A 17,143-nucleotide genomic window follows, 5' to 3' on the forward strand; every position below is an offset into this window, starting at 1 on the left:
TCTCCCTCAGGAGTAGCTTTCCAGCTCGAGCTTCCTATGTTCAGTCTGACTTGTTGATGTAGTTCTGACTTCTCTCTTTTTATTTTTTTTTTGTCATGGCTTATGTACTAGTTTTTTTTTTTGTGTCAGCTTATGTATTTTGGAAGTAGTACTTCCAATTAAACTTTATGTAGTGGCTCCGGCCATAGTTAACTCTTTTATTAATGTAAATATGCATTTTGTCTTTTATTTATAGTTACCCCCTGTGGCTTTTAATTTATTGCATGTTTTATTATTTGTAAGTTATTATTCCTATTCTGCCATCTGTGAATGTAAAAAGAGCCTCACGCTCTGATACCAAGCTCTGTCACATCCCAAACCACCCCCTGGGAGGATTAGGTAGGTGACCCGGGTTTCATAACAAGAACCCGCCAAATCCCACGGATCTAGAAGTAGTTAGTACATTCACAAACACACATCCATAGCATTACCACAAGTAAACTTAAAGTGTTGCAGAAACTATAATTGCATTAAAAGAAAAGGAAGCGTAGTAGTACAAGAAATGATTGTTATATACATAAATAGTTTGAATCATTCCCGCTCTCACACCCATAACTGAATAGTAAGAAATACAAAATACACCAGCTGACATAAAAAGGAATATATATATATAGGGTAAGATAACTCGAGCCCCAAAAAGAAAGAGGAAGACTAAAAGCATAAACGGGGATAAACTCCTGACAAGGTCAAAAAGGAGTCCCCAAGATAAAAAGTAGCATCATCAGCATCCACGTCAAAATCCTTCACGGGTCAGTCCTCAGTAGTCACCGAGAACACTCGGACCATTGGCACAACCTCCGTCGGGGACCACACCAATATGGTCATAACCACCAAGGCTCTCCTCCGCGTAATGAGCTTCCCCGCCATAGTGGCATCCACCTGTACAATCATCTAATAAAAAAAACATATATAACAGAGTGTGAGCCCCACTGAGCCTGTGAGTAAAGCATATCATCATGCATGCATATGCAACCACATTCATATGAATCCTACATGAAAATGCAGTCCAGTTATTTATTAGCCACCTAACATCACAACTAGGACAGGTTAGTGCTACTATAATCCCTAATACATGTATCCTTGGTATGGGCTTTTAACCCCTTCCCGCGATACACCCATTGAGTTGTCGGAGAGGACCAGTCAGCTCCCGTATTCATTCCTAGGTTAGCCCGACCAGTCCTCTGTGATTAACCTGTGAGGTAATCGTCGGCATTTAGCTCAATTCTTTTCTTTTCTTTTTATCTTTTGGATTATATTGTGGCATAAAACCCGGCATATAGCTCATAATCATATTTCTTTTCCTTTTTATGATTTTAAGCCCGACATATAGCTCATAATTGGATTGTGGCTTAAAACCCAACATATAGCTCAAGGATATACGGTCGCTCCCACAGGCATCCAACACCTTAACCCCTGTTGGCAAGGATGCATAGCACGGGTGATGAAACTTTAACCCCATGTCTATATGACATCGTATGAGTCAGGTGGTGTCAACCGTATCCCATTCTACGGGCTACCACATGCCTCATTTCCAAGCTGACTACGACATCTAGTCTAGCAATCACAATCAGCATGGAATATTCAAGCAGAGTTGATCAACAGTTAACACAGTGTTACATTGTATTTATAAGACTTGAATTGAACATGTATCATAATATTTAAATTTATGAAAATTTGATTCAACATATTATTCATGTTACACGTACATACACGATGACATTTCACTCACCCTGGCCTAGTTCTATGAGATCAGTTGCAGCTTCGGTTCCGACTGAAGTCTGGCAGTGCACCTCGAGCACGGGATCAAATCCTAAAGTGTTAGATCAGACATGTGTTATTAACATTTAAAATTGTTCTTGGATGTCCTAGGGTTGATCTAGGCTCACTAGTCTGACTCGGTGCTCAGTCTGAGATCACTTGGAATTCTCTGGGCCTTGCACTGGGCTTTAGGCCTATGTCCCGGTGCATCATTCGGAGAATGTGGTCTAGGGTCAAAATAGTAATTCACCACAGTAGTACATGATTCTAGGTCACAATAGTCTTATAACACAGTCCCCAGGTCAACAGTGCTCCAGGACCAACATAGACAGGGTTTCCAAGCCTTGTGGGGCCCACTTGGGTACCCAAGGTGTTCATAATTATGGACAGATGTGAAGAGGGGTATTTTGATCATTTACCACCTCCTTACACTATTTACAGTCCATATGTGGAGGTCCCCAAACTCAGATCTGCAAAACAGTCCACTTTAATTCTCTGGGCGATGTCTTTGGGTGATGTGTGCATCGCCCAGAGTCTGTTTAGAACGTGAACAGGCTCCAATTCCAAGGTTTTGCACCATAGGCAGTATCTTGATCGACCCTACATGCACATTAGGTCATGGTGGACCTCATGGGGTGTGGTTTGCAGTGGTCCACTCGGATCTTGACCTAGGCCCACCACTTGGCTGCCAGGAGTTGCCCAGACAGCCCAGTGAATAGTATCCCAGCTGAGTTTCAGCTGTTGGTCATGATTTGGGCTGCATGCAAGGCTGATCCTACGTGTAGTAGGGTGGTCTAGGGCTGCAGCAACCCATGGCTAGGCTGGAAGCAGCGTGTGTGCACAGATCCAAGCCCAAAATGCCTGTTCGTGGTGCAACAGTGCAGAGCAGTCTGGCACAGAGACAAGCTTCAGTCTCAGGAACAAAACAATAGTAAAAATTTGGATAAAATCCTCAGATCTTCTATGCATCATGTTTGCATGTTGAGTCTGAGGCAGCACATGGCAGCCCCCAGTTGTTCTGGGCTGTCCATGGCCAGAAACTCATCCAAACAGTAGAGATCAAAGGAGATGAACAAAGAACAACAGCATAGCAGTATACAAAGGTATGGTTTTATACCTGAACCGGTCTAAGATGGCTGTTGGAGCTGAGCTTGGAGGAAGGGCAGCTTCCCCACCTTCTCTCTTCTTCTTTCCCTTCCTTCCTTCTTCCTCTCCCTCCCTTTCTCTCTTTTCTCTCTTCTTTTCTCTCCTACCGTTTCAGCAGTGAACTAAAGCTCTAAAACTGAGTTGGGGTCCTCAATTTATAGGACAACCCCCCACTGAGGCCTGTTTGGCTGCTTAGGTCCCTTTTCAAAATGCATTTTCAGAATGATTCTCAGTCATTTTGGGCACTCTGGTGGGGTCCACAGGGGTCCAGGGGTATGTGATGGTTCCCAAGACTCCCATCATCCTATGGAGGGTGCCCATGGCCAGTAGGGGTGGTCCCCACACATCTGCTGAATAAAATACCCATTTTTCCACTCTGGGTGATGTGTGCATCACCCAACGCATCACCCAGAGAATACAACAAAGCTGTCTCTCAATGGGGCTAGCACAGGGGTTTGTCCCAGGGTTTGGGCATTACACCCACACCTCACCTAGGGTCAAATGCACCTAATTCCAGGTGTGGGCCCCACATTTATGGAGAGGAGAGAGATTTCCTAGAGTCCATGCAGTACATTATGCTATGGGCAGTGCAACTGCAAGGGTCTGCAATTCATCTTTTGACAGGTATGTAGGAGGACATCCTCAAGGTTCTCCATTAAATTCAGTCACTGGAGTGATACTCCACAGTGTGCTTGGATGCCATGTCAGGGGTTCCTGTCCTTCAATCAAATTCCCAGCCAATTAGGGGTATGTTTGACATTTTCGATGAAGGACTTGGGTGAAGCTAGCTATATCCTTAGGATCAAGCTTATCAGAGATCGCCAGAAAAGGATGCTACGCTTGTCACAATCCATATACATAGAAAAGATACTAGTAAGGTTTAATATGAAAAATTCCAAGAAAGAAAATGTTCCTTTTCTCCATAGAATTTCACTTTCCAAATCTTAATGTCCCAAGAAAGCAGAGGACATTGAAGAGATGAAGAGATTTCCCTATGTTTCTGCAGTGGGAAGTTTAATCTACGCCATATTGTGTACAAGGCCATATATCTGCTATGCTATAGGGATAGTGAACCATTTTCAATCCAATCCAGGAAAAGAGCATTGGACTGCGGTCAAGAACATCCTCAAATATTTGAGGAAGACCAAAGACTATTTTCTAGTGTATAGGCGTAATAAGTTGTCAGTGGTTGGATATACGGATTTGGATTTCCAAACTGACAAAGATGATAGAAAGTCTACATCTGGTATGGTTTACCTTTTGGGTGGTGGAGCGATTGTATGGAGAAGCGCCAAATAGAAATCTACAGTTGATTCTACTACTGAGGCAGAGTATCTGGCAACTGGTGATGCAGCCAAGGAAGGTGTTTGGCTCAAGAAATTTCTCACCGACTTGGAGGTTGTTCTAGAGTTAGTCAAGAACCCAATACCTTTATTGTGTGATAACACGGGGCGATTGCATAGTCCAAGGAGCCTAGGGCTCACCAGAGGAACAAACATGTGCAGCAAAAGTATCAACTGGTTAGAGAAATATTCCAGTAAAGTGATGTAGCTATTTCCAAAGTTGCCACTGCCAACAATGTGTTAGATGCAATGACAAAAGGATTAACTCCTATGGTGTTTGAAAAACATATTGAGAATATGGGTGTAACTTTTGTTGGTAATTGGCTTTAATGTACAAGTGGGAGATTGTTGGAATTGTGTATCCATCAAACCCGAATTATTAAATTATTGAATTTATTTTTTCATTTTATTATTTTATTTGGGGCTTATAAGAATGTTCCATAGGTGTTAACCTAAAACTGGTCTGAACTGGGAACGGGACTGGACATCCTGTTTATATGGTTTCCATATCGCATGTCATGAGAAATGGTGATTTCGGTGCATGGATGTGGGTACACGTTGAGAATGTGTATAGATAAGAATCCGGTACATATGTCTTATGTATTGCTACTGGTTGTGTGTGTGATATGCTTACCTGCCACTCGATGGCCTTTAGACTTGAGAGATTCCATTTGTTGCAGTGTAGCATTACGGATTTTAATAAGCCAATGGTTGATGTCCAATCGGACTATAAACCAGTACACTGGATTTGTGATCCTTCATTATAAGCAAAGAGGTTTCTCAACATAGAATCTGCTGCCCATTTATGGGGAATATCTAGGAGAGAGAAAGTCAGTGAATGGTCGGATAGAAATCTGGATCCAGTGTTTATTTGAAATATTTTATAAATTTATTTTCAATATAAAATTAATATATAACATATTAAATTTTGATTTAAAATTTTTTTGACCGTTTGATCGCAATCACATATTCTCTCGATCAACGTAATGCCAAATTGGGGATAAGTAGCATTAAAGTACATACCCTATAATTCATTATAGGATATTAGGAAAGTGGAAGGGCTTATGTGTAATAAAAGAGTTTATTGGACACATGGCATTAAATGGGAGAACAAAATATTTATGGTTGAATATCTTTTTATATTATGGTAAGAGATATTATGAGAATATCTCATGAACCATAGTTTAGAAAGATTGTATCCATTTTGAGATTATGTCTTCACTTTAGTAGCAAATTGGAGTTGTAAAAATTAGAAGATTCACAAAACACCAAAATGGAAGATTGAGCCAAGGCCAAGATGGAAGGGGATTACTTGAGATCCAAGGATCTCCAAAATTATAAAATAGGGAGAGGGAGGAGCCTCTCCACGATTTTGGCACTGCTCCTCCCCCTCTCCACATTTTCTCTCTCTCTCTCTCTCTCTCTCTTTCTCTCTCTCTCTCTCTCCCCTCTCTCTTGTGGTGTGTGATTGAGTGAGACTTGAGTTTGAGAACTCAAGAGGCTTTGGTAATTTGGCTTCTTCTACAAATTACAAGGATTGATCAAGCTTCAAAGTGTTGAATAAATTTTTAAATCTCCATATTTGCACAGGTCGGAAGACTTATTATCTATAGGAAGAGTTACGCTTGCGACTCTAAGGTAACCATGATTTTATTTTGAAATTGTTTCATCCCTACTCTTGATCATGAACAACAAGTATTGACCCGATCCGAATTCTGTTGCGCATCGAGTTTATTCCCAACACAGACACCCTAATTAGAGAGTTGTTTATAACCTCAGAGAGAGTATCCATTTGATACGACTCAACCTTTGTAATTGGGGAGTTGTTTCATCTTAAGAGTGTAAATGCACTGTCATCCCTGTCTACACAATAGGGGTATTTATAACTTTAAAGAGAGTATCCATTTGATACGACTCAACCCTCCTGTCTATGGGATTTTGATTCAATAACTATGAACGTGCTACAACAGCAATTCGATTCCTCTACTTCTGCCTGCCCCTATTGTCGTGTGCGCCCCACACACAAGTAACGCTGACTGTACCACCTTACCCCTGCCCAAGCGCCTTGCCCGAGCGGCGATAAGGCGGTACTTTCCATCGTGCTTGTGTGTGAGGGCGCACAGCAGTACTGGGCAGGTCGAACTAGAGGAGTCGGATCCCTACAATATTGAAGTGTTTGTGACTCTGTTTTCAATTTTGATTCAACAACAGTGAACATGCAACAATAAGTGAAGTGTTCCTGGTTCTCTTACATAACTTCAAATTCTCTGGTATTGTACTTCTTAACTCCCGCTACTTAATTTCTTTTTGTAAATAGAACACGGGCCAGGCCCAGTCCAAGCTGTCGACAAGGGGCAGGTCGGACCCGACCTGACCCATTATGCATGGAAAGAATCAGCCACTTAAGTGGCTAAGTCTCTTCCCCTCTCTTAGATCGATTCCTAGTGGGAGTCTAAATAGGGGCAAGGGTCTTAGGGTTTTGGCTATAAATAGAAAGCCTGTAACCCTAAGACCAGATGATCTGAGAAACCCAACTCTCCCTCTCTCCAGTGTTTTTGTGTTCTTTTTGGGATTCCATCTCTTCCTAGGGATTTGGGGTGTGGAGTTCTCTGTGGAGAAGCCTATCGTGATCGTGGAGATTTGCTCGTGTGCTCGTAACCATAAGCTTAGCTTTTGATCCTTCTTCCGTTGCGCTTCCGTACACATCCAGGTATGATCCAAACCCTAGTTTAATTGGATCTTGATCTAAGTGATCTAACAATGGTATCAGAGCTATTGGCTTATGGTTCGCCCCCTCTCACGGGTTTTTTTGGGCATACACATGGCAGCAGCCGTTGGCTGGGCCAAGCAATTGCTGCCGAGTAAAATAAAAAAAAAAAATACGAGAAGAAAGAAGAAAAGGAAAGGAAGAAGAAAGAAAAAAAAAGAAAAAAAAATGGTTTAATAGTTGGATGATGGCTTCGTAAGAGTGGTAGGGTTTTGAAATCATTTTTTTTAAAAGGTCATGATTGATTGGCTTAACCTCTCTTCACTCTCTCTCCCCTCATGATTGAAATAATGATTATGCAATCATCATATTTTTTGAAAAGACATAATGATTGCATCATTATGCTTACTTTTGATCAGATGTAATCATGTTAAGGCTTAGTGTAAAACCCTTGGCAAAAATCTATTAGTCCACATCCGAGTTGTTTAAAAAAAAAAAAAAAACTTGCTACTATGCTTTTTTTTGCAGCGCCCTTCGTGGGTAGGATCGATGTTTTTTTTTTGGATTTGTTTTTAGGGTTTTTGGGAAGGAGATGGGTGAAGTGGGAATCTCTTCACCCACATCCTTGTTTTTTCCCTAATTGGGCTATAATTTTGTGTTTGTATGCCTTATTATTTTTAAATTGCCCTTGAGTGCTTTATTTTGCTTTAATGTATTTGCAAATTTAAATTGGCAATTTTACCTTCCCGTGGCGGTACAGACCTGTTTGATGCTGCCATTAGGGTAATGTTGTCAAACACCCATCCCAAGTATGCCATGTGTTTTTATTATTTTTTATTTTTCATGGGATGGATTTGGTGCTTGCATAGTGATATGTTTTTTTTGGAGATGTATGTGCGTTAGAGTTGGTACCTGGAAGTGATACAAAGTATAGTGCTCGCCGGTAGTTTATAGTAGGATTCTTGAATGTAAAGAATCGGTTATAATTTTTAATATTTTTTGAGAAGCCAGTAATGGGAGCCTACTACACTGCGTATCACAACCCTGTAATGACTCGGCATGTCAATTCGAGTACCAAATTAGGTATCTTTAATGAGTCCCTTGCGCAGTCGATTGTATGGCGTATTAAATTGTGGTTAGGAGATGCCCTTTCCTCCTATATTTGTTTGAAATCAATTAAAGTTATACGCCCCCAGACCTACACAATGTGAGATTTGATTACCAGCTTAGTGAAGTTTTTGGTCTCACCGTGTGGGAAAAGGAACCATTAATTTTAATTAGGGTTTCTTGAACATTTGTTTATGAATATATGCTAAATGTCCTCCCTTACACATTGTAGTGATGGCAACCAAGACAGTTGTTGCTGACCTTAACCAAGGCAATAAGTTGGATGGCACCAACTATAACATAAGGCACCGTAAGATTAAGTTCTTACTTAATGAGCAAGATTACCTTGAACACCTGACCTCTGAGATGGCTAAACCCGATGAGGGTACTATCGCCCGTCACCGTCAAGAAAAGGAAGCCTATGAATCTTAGTTTAAGAGAGATCGGAGTGGTCATTTTATTATGTTAAGCTTAATGCACGATGATCTTATCGGCCAGTATGAGAAATGCGAGACAGCTAAGTCCATGTGGGACCAGGTTAAGCTCGACTGTGGTGGTCCATCAACTACCAGACTTACGTCCATAAACTTGAAGTTTGAGATGTATCGTAAGGACCCCAAGCACACTATGGTTGAACACCTCAGGGTCGTGAAAGACATGATTCGGAAATTAGGTGATGTTGGGGTATACCTTACCAGTGAGCAGCAGGTTCAAGCTGTCATAAGGGCATTACCTAATTCCTGGGCCCAAATGAATGTGGTTCACACACATAATGATAGTGTCAAAACTTTCAATGACATTGCCGCTCATGTAGAGTTAGAGGCGGAGCGCCTAGAGGCGACCCAATCACATGCCCTTGTCGCCCAAGCGGGGCAGCGTACGACTTCTAGGTCTAAACGCAAGAGACAATGGAATACAGGGAATCAGGAATAGGCTCAGAACGCTGCACCAAGTGGAGGCAAATCCACCAAGTGCAAATGTGACAAGCGAGGTGGAAAGAGAGACATCACCAAGGTCAAGTGCTATAACTGCCAGAAGATGGGGCACTTCGCTCGTGATTGCACTGAAATGAAGAAGGTACCATTTCTACCCCTCTCCCTGTACTTTTGTGTGTACACATGTTTTGGTTGCCTAAGCCCAATCTGACTAGATTTTGGATACAGGACAACAAAACACCTAGCGCGTGATCGAGGGGGGTTCGTAGATTCTAGAAAGATTCTAGATGACGCCCAGAACATTTACACGGAGGATGGCACGAGTGAAACAGTTCGAGGAGTTGGTACTTACCAGCTCACCTTGCGTACTGGGCACATCTTGCTACTTCATGATGTTCTATACCCACCAAAAATCCAACATAATCTACTTTCCGTTATTGCACTTTTGACTTTAGGTTATTCCTTTGTTTTTTATAGTGACTCGTTTGGGATACGTTTGGATGGTAGTATTTTTGGATATTGCAAACTTGAGAATGGTTTTGTTAAATTAGATTTGATAATTCCTATTGTTTACTCTTAATCTTTTATGGTTAATTCTGATATTAGTTCAGATTCAATTGCATGACATGCTAGACTAGGACACATAGGTCGAGATAGGATGGGACGGCTAGCTAGAGAAGGCCTTCTTGGCTCAATCGCTAAAGTCAACCTATCGATATGTGAGGCCTATTTAGCGGGTAATGCCCACCAGAACCCTTTTGGAAAGGCTAAACGGTCAGCCCAGACCCTAGAGCTTGTCCATTCGGACATTTGTGGACCAATGAACGTGAAGGCATGTCATGGTGCTTCCTATTTTCTCACCTTTATCAACGGTTACTCGTGATTTGGTTATGTCTATCTGATCGCTCACCGCTAAGAAGTGCTAGATTGCTTTAAACACTTTGTAGCAGAGGTTGAGAATCAACAAACCAAGAGTTTAAAAACTCTGTGCACTGATCGAGGATGCGAATATTTATTAGATCAATTTAAAGAGATGTGTGAGGAGAAAGGAATCACCAGGCATCTCACTATTCCCCACACCCCGCAGCAAAATGGTGTAGTAGAGCGGAGGAATAGGACGCTTTTAGATATGGTTAGATCAATGATGGCACAGGCCAACCTCCCAATATCTTTACGGGGGGATGCTATGTTGACCGCTGCCTACATCCTTAACCGCGTGCCATCACAGTCAGTTCCTTCCACTCCCTATGAATTGTGGAAAGGCATAAAGTTCACTTTGGGGGCATATGCGACCATGGGGTTATGCAGGATATGTTCATAGTACCTCCCATAAGTTTGGGAAACTTGGCCTTAGAGCTAAAAAGAGTATATTTATAAGGTATTCCGATACCTTGAAAGGTTATGTAGTGTACGATGAACATCAAGATGGAGGGATGATAGAGAGTGAGTCCCGTGATGTGGATTTTATTGAGACCGATTTCTCTAGCATTAGTGATGCTAGTAGAGATCTTGACTCTTTGAGATAGAGACTGATGAACACGTTTCACCTACTCTTGGTGAGGGTGAGGAATTAATAACTCATTAAGAGGTCACTAGAGAGGGTGAGACTAATCATCAGCCTAGTGGGAGTGTGCCACTTAGTGACAGTGCACAATCAAAAGGTCAAGAACCCTCTGTGCGTAGGAGAACATGTGGACATGTTCCCCGATGTCATTTTGAGATTGAAGGGGATGTTTTCCTCGTTTGTGTTCCAAGGGATGAGGATGAGCCAACTTCAATAAGTGAGGTGCTCTCTTCTCCAGCTAAGGAAATGTGGCAAACTGTTATGGAAGACGAGTTGAGTTCTATGAGTAAGAACTAAGTCTGGGAGTTAGTTGATCTTCCGCCTGTGTGCAAGGCCATTGGGAACAAGTGGGTCCTGAAGGTCAAGCAAAAGGCAGATGGATCAATTGACAAGTATAAGGCACGTCTTGTGGCGAAGGGATATACCCAAAAAGAGGGTATAGACTATGATGAGACGTTCTCCCCTGTGATGAGAATGGCCTCCATATGCCTCATTTTAGCCATTGTTGCAAAATTGGATTTGGAACTCTACCAAATGGACGTTAAAATTGATTTTCTCAACGAAGAACTGGGCGAGGAAATCATTAGGGCTCAGCCTGTGGGCTTTGAGAGGAAGGGACATGAGCGCAAAGTATGCTGTCTCCAACGTTCCATCTATGGCCTTAAGAAATCGTCCAGGCAGTGGTACATTAGATTTCACCATGCCATTACCACCGCGGGTTTTGACATGATTGAAGAGGACTACTGTGTATATGTTAAACAATCCAAGGCAGGGTTTCTTATCCTATCCTTATATGTTGACGATATCTTGTTGGCTGAAAATGACATTGAAATGATTGTCGCCACTAAAGAGTGGCTGCCCTCTACTTTTGAGATGAAGGACATGGGTGAGGCCAACTTTGTGTTGGGCGTGAAGATTGTGAGGGATCGCACTAGGAGACTTCTTAGTTTATCTCAAGAGACTTACATAAAGAAAGTCCTGGAGCGGTTCCATATGAGCAACTCGAAACCCATTGACACTCCAATGGAGAAGTCATGCACTTTGAGCCTAGACTAGTGCCCTAAGAATGATGAAGAGAAAAATCAAATGTCCAAAATATCCTATGCAGCGGCGCTTGGCAGTCTGATGTATGCGATGATGTGCACGCGTCCAGATATTTGCTTTGTCGTTGGCATGGTGACCCGTTACTAGAGTAACCTTGGGCCAGTTTATTGGCAGGCAGTGAAGAGAATCCTCTGATACCTACATGGGACTATAGAGCTCTCGCTCACCTTTAGTGGTTCAGACTAGAGACTAAGAGTCTATAGTGATGCAAATTGGGCTAGTGACAGAGACGAACGCAAGTCCACTTCGGGGTATGCGTTTGTCCTAGGAGGCAGAGCTGTTACTTGGAGTAGCAAGAAACAGACCTGCATCGCCCTATCCACGATGGAGTTAGAGTACGTCGCATGTTCAGTAGCAGTTCAAGAGGCCGTTTGGCTCAGAAGGTTCTTACAGAGACTTAGTGTTTCTGCTTATACATTGTGGCAGCAAGGCAGCGCTTACATTTGCGAAGGACCCCAAGTTTTATGGTAGAGCCAAGCACATTGATAAATGGTATCACTACATTCGAGATATGGTCGCGCAAGGTGAAGTTGTTTTGCAGCGTATCTCCACTGAAAATATGTTGGCTGATCCATTGACTAAGCCCATTGCCAGAGATGTTTTTCTAGTTCACGTTAGGAACTTGAGACTCATGCGGATTTGATATGTATTTTCTTTAGGAACACTTTGTTTTTTATGGACATTTATCAGTATTTCTCTTACATTTATTAATGAGCATATATTTGTTTGAGTAATCTTGTGTGTATACATTCATTATTTGTAAAGATGTCACCAGGCATTGAATCGACCCACTCACACGGGTGATTCACCTCGGTGCTTGAGCGTAGCGAGCAAGATGAGCCTATGAGCATGTGTGCTTGACGGCGCCTTAGTTAGGGCTAAGATGAGACCTTTACTTGGTCCAACTTGGAAGATACCACACTTCTGAGTAGCTTGTTGAAAGCCGGATGTGAGGTTCTAGGCAGAAACCATGAGAGCGACTGTGCTAGAAACTCAGGTTAGGTGCTTGAAGTACCAACTAGACTAAGATCCATATGGCGTTTATATTTTTGTGAGTGACATGCCCACCTCAGTGGGAGTTGTGCCATAGCATGCATATCATACTGCATGTGCTTATACCGACCGACTGTGAGAGTGACTGAATGGATCCCTGCTTCGTCACTGTGTGAGCCACATGGATTATATTAATCCCATAGTACCCTTATTACCTGAAACGATGTCATGAAGAGGACATCCAATGACGCTACTTTGACATTCTCCTTAGGATCATGGATGATACGGTCCAGCGGGAAGCGATTGGGAAAGCTATTGGAGATAATCCGATTGACATGAGGGGCTCAGGGAAAACCATCTGACATTACACCTTTGTTTTATGACTCACTGCCCGGGCGACTTGTCGTATTTGTGATCGGCGTAGTCATGAGTACATTGCATACGAAGGGTTAGCACTGCTCATCATGAGGGATCGAGGGTGCTAGATCTGGTGTAATTTGATTGTTTAGGGTATTTCGAGATTGTTTGTGAGTGATGTACTATGTTGGTTAGAGGGAAGCTTGATATAGTACTCCTACCCTGTATTATCTCGATAGGTCGCATGCCCCATTTTCTGTATGAAGAGTTACACAATTGAGAGAGACTTGGATGCATAGTTAACTATTGCGCCCCATGGGGGCGAGTGGGAGATGTAAATAGAACACGGGCCAAGCCCGGTCCAAGCAGCCCACAAGGGGTAGGTTGGACCCGACCCGACCCGACCCGTTGCGCATGGAAAGAACCAGCCACTTAAGTGGCTGGGTCTCTTCCTCCCTCTTAGATCGATTCTTAGTGGGAGTCTAAATAGGGGCAGGGGTCTTAACCCTAAGACCAGATGATCTGAGAAACCAAACTCTCCCTCTCTCCAGTGTTTTTGTGTTCTCTTTGGAATTCCATCTCTTCCCAGGGATTTGTGGTGTGGAGTTTTTTGTGGAGAAGTCTATCGTGATCGTGGAGATTCGCTTGTGTGCTCGTAACCATAAGTTTGGCTTTTGATCATTCTTCTGCTGCGCTTCCGTACACTTGCAGGTATGATTCAAACTCTAGTTTAATTGGATCTTGATCTATGTGATCTAACACTTTTATATAACAATCAACCGACAAGGTTTCACAGGGGAGGATTTATAATCTTCAAATAAAACATTCTGGAGATATGGATGGCCAACAGTGTAGGTCATTTGGTTGACCGATAGATACTTAAGGATTAATTAAAAGAAAAGAAAAAACAAGGAGAAAAGTTCTTAGTAGAGGAGTGTACAGCCCATGTTAGACTCAACTCCTGTTCTCATTGGCCCCGCACGCGCACAAGGACCATGCTCCCCCACAGAGAATAGTTTTCTAAAGAAAAATAATGCTTTCCAATTGGCATGTAGCATCTTTTCTTTCTAAGTAATTAGCGAATCGATCTGATTGCAACCGGTGCTAACCCTTTTTGGTGTTATATGATATTATTTGCTAATTCATAATTGTCTGTTGCTGGAGTAAAAGATCATGTGAATCCCGATTCCTTGGACGAGAAGAAGGAAGCAAAATAGCCTCATCAACAATACAAAAAACCAATGGAGATAGAAAGATGAGTCACCTCCCCGCACTCACAAAGGAGACATGTCAAGAAGAAGCAGACAAACAAACGGATGGGGTGAAGCGCTATTCACTTTTAACAAAAAATTATTGATGGATTATCAAAAGGATTACAAGACAAAACGAAAAAAAGGGATTCTGTCTCTCTCTCTCTGGACAGATACGATTAATATCAAGCAGACACAAAAACACAAAACAAAAGCAAGTATTACTGTAATCAGAGTTTCTACATTCAAGAATTCCAGCTGGTAAGAGAGAGAGAGAGGGCCCTTATAAGGCCTCGCAACCTAACGTCCAATGATCCCATTTGCTTCAATAGGTGTGAGGCTCAAGAAGTGGACAGGTCATGTCATCAGCCTCATGACTTGATACAGTACAGTGTTGTGTCCTCTTGGCATTTTCCCCAACTCACAGAATGAATCGTAGTCCTTTTTTCTGTGAACCTATCTTTAAACTTTTTTCCATCCAACGGATTTTAACAAAAGGGGTTTTTTCAAATGCCCCCTTGAAATGTCTAGTTGTTTAAATGCCTCTTATAACTTTTTTAATTATAAATTCTCTTTTATTTTCAAAACATTGTAACATTTTGGTCCAATTCATTAAAATGGGACGTTAGACATTAGTTTTAAAGAATCTAATGATCAAAATGCCCCTCTGATAAAAATCCATCAAAATTAAAGAATAAATTAATCAAATTACCCTCATCTTCCCCAAATGGGTTTGAAACTGAAATTTTTTTCCCTAAATCAGATAGAGATTGAACCCATCTGGAAAGCAAGGGATCTGAAGAAGAAATTGGATACGATACTGGGCGCTCAACGAAAATGAAGAAACAGTTTCAAAGTTTGATAAATGCAAACATCACAAGAGAGTTGGGATTTATAATATCAACACATGAAATTGGATGCGATACTGGGCGCTCAAAATTGAGAACTTTTAAATCCATGGAGGCAACCAAGTAACCAACAGATGTCATCTAAAAAAATTTGTAAGCTTTGTAGGTTCTGGCTCTCCTCCCAAATGCATAAAGATAAACCGTGAAAAATGAATAAATTTCACTGTAAATGGAGAAAGCACTTTCGTTTATGATGCATATTTCACTCGACATTTCCCATTCAACTGTCGCATCCTCAGAACAGAGTCTATTTTCAGATTTAAACTTGGAATTAAATACCACAGTATCAGTCAATGGATTAGGGAGGAAGTTACCATAAAATGGAAAGAATGATATGGTGAATCAGCTCTTCATAAATCAGGTTCAATTGATGGCTGGAACTGCAGTTGCAAAACTTCCCTATTTAGATCACCAAAGGAGAAATCTGGCATCAGCCCTTGCAGTGATCCAAAGACAACCTACTTCAGGTAGAGTGTTGTTTCTATGTGAAGGTCCTAGGCTCCAAATATCACCCAATTCCAATAGGTGATTGCTAAGATATAGCTCTTCAAAGTTGCAGTAGAGGAAAACTTGGGGACAAGTCAGCCGCAGGCAGTGATTGGAGATTTTAATATCTCCCAGATCTGAGGTCAGATCTCCTTCAAATGCTGGTCGATTGTGACTCCTTAGGGGGATATTTCAATCCCAAAATATCAGCAGCAAAGGCCTTCAATTTGCAGAGATCAGTACACTCGGACTAGCAGCAGGAACAGAGAAAATAACCAACCGCAAGGTCTAGTTTGATCTTCAAATCAACAATAACTTACAAGCAGTGGTGTGGTCTCGGAATCCACCATTTTCTTCTTTTGATCCCTTGCTTTCCAAATGGGCTCAAACCCTAACCGTTTTGGGGAAAAAAATTTCAGTTTCAAACCCTAAACGAATTGAAGAAGATGAGGGCAATTGGGTCATTTTAATCTTTAATTTTGATGTGTTTTTATCAGAGGGGCATTTTGGTCATTAGTTTCCCTAAAATTAAGGTTTAACATTCCATTCTAACGAATTGGACCAAAATGCTACAATGTTTTAAAGGTAAAGGGGAATCTATAATTAGAAAAGTTGTAGCAGGCATTTGGACAAATGAACATTTTCAGGGGGGCATTTGACAAAAACCCTTAACAAAAAGAATTTTCATGAAATAACTTAATAACCCTTAATTCTATGTAAGTGGGTACTAGCCCCCCATAATAATTAGTTAAATAAACTAGGATTCAAGAGTCAAGATCACTCAAACCAGTCTAGTAATGTTGGTTAGGTTCGGATTTGCTCAACTACTATAGTTTGATAGCTAGGTTGGGTTCAAACTTCAGACATGCCTCCCTCTTGCATCCGGATTTAGATCTTCTACGGTGCATATAATTGCCTGTCCGGTCTGTGCTGCGCAGACATAGGGTTGCACTTAATGACCTCCTTATCTCTGTTCAAGTAAGGCGCTCGGACAAAAATAAGATGGTCATTACGCGCAACCCTGTGTCTACACTGCATAGGTAGGACGATCTGTTTCCCTTCCATCTATTACCATGAAATATTGTGACAACAAAGAGAAAAAAAATAAAAAATAGAACATGGGCTATCGTAGATTCTAACTTTTTTTGATGAGGGGATATTCTTGTATTATGGTGAGATATGGTAAAAAAACCAAAAGGAGCTAAATAGGAATTATTTATTTATTTATTTATTTTTTGGGATAATGTGAGATAGGATTAAGTTTGAGAATGTGGTGGGGTGGAGTAATGGTGGTTCTATTAGGAACATGTGAACCGGTGACCACTGGGAGGAGGTGCTTTGCAGAAGACAAAGAGAACCAAAATGAGACACTCGTGATTCATGTCTGCCTGCCCTTTTCTGTCTTACTGACCCAATCCACCCTCGCCTTCACGGCTTTGCCATCAG

The sequence above is a fragment of the Telopea speciosissima genome, chromosome 9, assembly GCF_018873765.1.
Source record: "Telopea speciosissima isolate NSW1024214 ecotype Mountain lineage chromosome 9, Tspe_v1, whole genome shotgun sequence".
Taxonomy (NCBI): Eukaryota; Viridiplantae; Streptophyta; class Magnoliopsida; order Proteales; family Proteaceae; genus Telopea; species Telopea speciosissima.